Source organism: Micropterus salmoides, unplaced genomic scaffold (assembly GCF_014851395.1).
Source record: "Micropterus salmoides isolate LMB-PRFRI ecotype aquatic unplaced genomic scaffold, ASM1485139v1 Ms_hic_scaffold_1, whole genome shotgun sequence".
Classification (NCBI taxonomy): Eukaryota; Metazoa; Chordata; class Actinopteri; order Centrarchiformes; family Centrarchidae; genus Micropterus; species Micropterus salmoides.
Window position 1 is genome coordinate 62871384 of NW_024040040.1, and position 3908 is coordinate 62875291.

The following is a 3908-nucleotide window of genomic DNA, read 5'->3' on the forward strand; positions in this document are numbered from 1 at the left end:
TGGGGGACGCCTCAGGAAAGACTCTCTATAAGCTGATGGTGAAAACTGTGAATCAGAGAACACTGAGTGGACGTAGACACCCCATGGAGGGTTTTTCTGGACTTAGATCCTGACTTTAAACCGGCCTGGAGGTCTTTGTACAAATCTCTATTAGCAAAGAAACATGCAGACCTGCAGTGGAGAACCTTCATGGCAGTGTAGCGGTGAACTCTTTCATCTCGGTTATTACGCTGATGTAGAAGAAAAATGTCCCTTCTGCAGTGAGAGAGAGACGGTGTTTCACTGCTTCTCAGAGTGCATTCATCTGACAGATTTGTTTGTGCTGTTGGAAAACATTTTCCATAGATGTGGAGAAGTTTTTACAAAGCAGATTTTTATTTGTGGTTTTAGATACACTCGTCGGCAGAAGAACAAATGTCAGCTATTGAACTTTGTCTTAGGACAGGCAAAGATGGCGGTGTATTTGACCCGGAGACGGAAGGTGGAGGAAGGGTTAAGTGTTGATGTGGTTCTTGTTTTTGAGAAAATGGTTAAGTCCAGACTGCTGTTCGACTTCAGTTTTTACAGAGCTGCACTTGGCCTGGATACATTTGAGGTGGTTTGGGGTTGTGGGGGGGCGCACTGCTCTGTGACAGAGGGTCAATTAAGTTTTGAGATGTGCAGATCTAAATTTTGCTATACATGTAAATGCAAAGGATTTAGTAATGTAATATAGTATGTGTTTTTGTACAGTGCATATAGTAAATAAATGTTTGTGTTAAAAATAGTAAAATAAAAAACCTTTCTCTCCCTCTTCTTCACCCCAACCGGTCGAGGCTGTTCTCTGACGCTCTCTTTGCTGGCAGCACTCATACGTCTTTTTACCAAAGACAATCTCTGGATTTGACGCTGAGCACGTGCACTCAATTTCTTTGGTCGACCATGGTGAGGCCTGTTCTGAGTGGAACCTGTCCTGTTGAACCGCTGCATGGTCTTGGCCACCGTGCTGCAGCTCAGTTTCTTCTCATAGCTTAGGCCATCTTCATGTAGCAACCATTCTTTTTTTCAGATCCACAGAGTTCTTTGCCATGAGGTGCCATGTTGAACTTCCCGTGACCAGTATGAGGGAGTGTGAGAACGATAACACCAAATTTAACGCACCTGCTCCCCATTCACATCTGAGACCTTGTAACACTAACGAGTCATATGACACCTTGGAGGGAAAATGGCTAATTCGGCCCAATTTTGACATTTATGGGTGTACTCAAGCTGTACACTCACTACTTTACATTGTAGCAAAGTGTCATTTCTTCAGTGTTGCCACATGAAAAGATATAATCAATATTTACAAAAATGTGATGGCTGTACTCACTTTAGTGAGATACTGTACAAGGCAGAAAGTAAAAAAATATGCCTTTGTTTTAAGAGTGATAAGCGTTAACTGCTTAGCTCATATTACAAAAGTACAAAATTTAAGTAAGTAAGAAAGATGTTAGAGAGACTGTCTTTATGTCTTTAATAGGTTCTATATCCCTGCATCTCGTGTGCCTGACCTTTTCTTTGTATTAAGAAACATTTTCTGTGTATGGTTAGACATGTTGAGTGTCAGTGTGTGCTGACGTCTCAAAATAAGACGCTAGTTTCCAGTCAGGAGGATGCTATGGTCCACTCTTTGCTTTTAAATTATACCACAAGATAAACTGTGTGTAAACCTGTGTGGATCTTGCGAACATGAAGGGAGGTATGAAAATAAGTGTGATAAAGAGGGGAAGTTCAAGAGTTTTACTTCTTAAGTTCACATTATTTTTTAAGTAATTATAAATTTTTAGTAAACTTTAAAGCTTGTCTTCTGTAAGAATGTCTCCTATATGCATTCCCTGATGACATAAAGATAATCATTTTAATCAAGAAAGAAGGCACTATTTACCTGTATGTCTCCTGCGATTGTGAAAAAGAAATCAACCTCATTTTGAGATTATAAAAGAACAGAAGGAAGATTTTTCTTTGTAAAAGATGCTGAAACCCGTGTTGATGCCTTTTCTGCATTTTAAGTGTGATTTTAATTTGTGTGAATCATTTAAAATGAACAAGAGGAGAAAATCTCATGTTGTCTTGTTTTAAAATTAAAACCTACTGGATCTGGTCTATATGCATTTGAAATTACAAAAGATTATGCAATCATTTTTTTGTGTATCGCCATGATATGTTCTAATTGATACTTTTTATTGTTCATTTGTGACTAGAGCAAAGGGGTGTTGACACAACTGACAGGAAGTGTACTCTACCTATAAAAAAGAGGAAGGATATGAGGGAAGAATGTAAGAGCCAATCAGTCTGATGGCTAAGTTCTGGCAGCCAATGAACGTGTGGAAAAAAGGGTGAGGTCCTTGCTGCCGATTCATTATTTAAGTTGCTGACCTTAAAGCTCAAAAAAGAACTTTGTAAGGCTTTTTAGCATTTTTTGAAAGAAGTATTGAGGCAATGAAGCAGGGTACATATAGATGAAGTAAATAAATAACTGCAGGTAGCCTGCTGAGTGAGAGCAGCGACATTCTTTTGAATGACGGGCATCGCTATAAAACAACTGGCAATGTGAATTAGAGAAAATAAATAATTTCCTTCAAAAGAAATCCATGCTCTGCCCAACAAGAGTAATCTGTTAACCTGTTGGTAACTACCAGCTATTTGCCCCTATTTCCAGGAAAAACACCTTTGATAGGTCAGAAGCTAAGGAATATGAATCAAGTGTAAATTAACCTATTTATTTTTCTATTAAAGAGTAAATGGAGATGAAATAAGAGACATTTTAATCCTTTCCTGGTCTAAAATCTATATTTAATAGCAATATCACCATGAAAACTATCATCCTACAGATTACAACTGAATATCTACTACACTAATGCAACTGTAACTGTAAATTTGATGACAAAAAAACTAATATACGTACGTTTTTACAGACTTTTTCAAAAATATACCAGGCGAATGTATTTACTGTTTACATGGTCACGTTTATTGGGAGTTTTCTTCAAAACACTAATTTTTGTTTATTGATAAATTAAGTGAATATTCATCAATATTCCTGTGGCCAAAAGCACTCCCTGCTTTACAGGCCCATAACCTGAGAACAGAACATCCTACAGGGCTGGAAGTGGGCTCTATCTCTTCGTCTTGAACAGAGGATTTCTGTGTAGCTACAACAAGTTGGCCAGCAGACGATGATAAAGACAAAGCAAAGCAACACCTTTTCTCTCCTGAAGTGATAGGCAAACCAAAACTCAGAGAGAGCTAAGAGGGATTACACAATATCCAAAATGGCGGCCGGATTTGTTTTTGTCAACAACTAAGCTATTTTTGGACGGATAACAGTGAAAACAGCAAAAGTAAGTCTGCAGTTGTAACTGTATATGTATACTGGTGAATTTGTTATTCCGGCTAATAACTCTGTAAGTTTGGTGATTTGAGTGATGAGTTACACAGTCGAGTGGTCGGACTGAGGAGTAGGATGAGATGAGAGAAATCTAAAAGGCAATAACTGCAGCCATGTACAGTGTTCACAGAGCGATTTATGTTGTGATATAAGCTCATTTAGATGCTTGGTGTTTTATGTGTGTTTGGTGTGGATAAAAATAGTTGGTTTGAGCTTCTAGCTGAGCCTCCTAGCTTCACAGAGATGTGTGGCATAGATAGGGTGACAAAATGCAAGGATCTCTACGATATGTGGATTTCTCATTTGCATTTTGTGCAAAAATCTACGTCCCCTGTACCGGGTAAGTCAGGGCTTAACATCAGAATCAATCCACTGATCATCTAACTTATTATACAGTATATGAGTAGCCTGCATTTGTTCTGCAGAAACTAAAAACGCCATTAATGGAAATTTAAAGTATTTCTGCAGCTTGTGGAAGGACGAAGCAGACTTCTTAACAAAA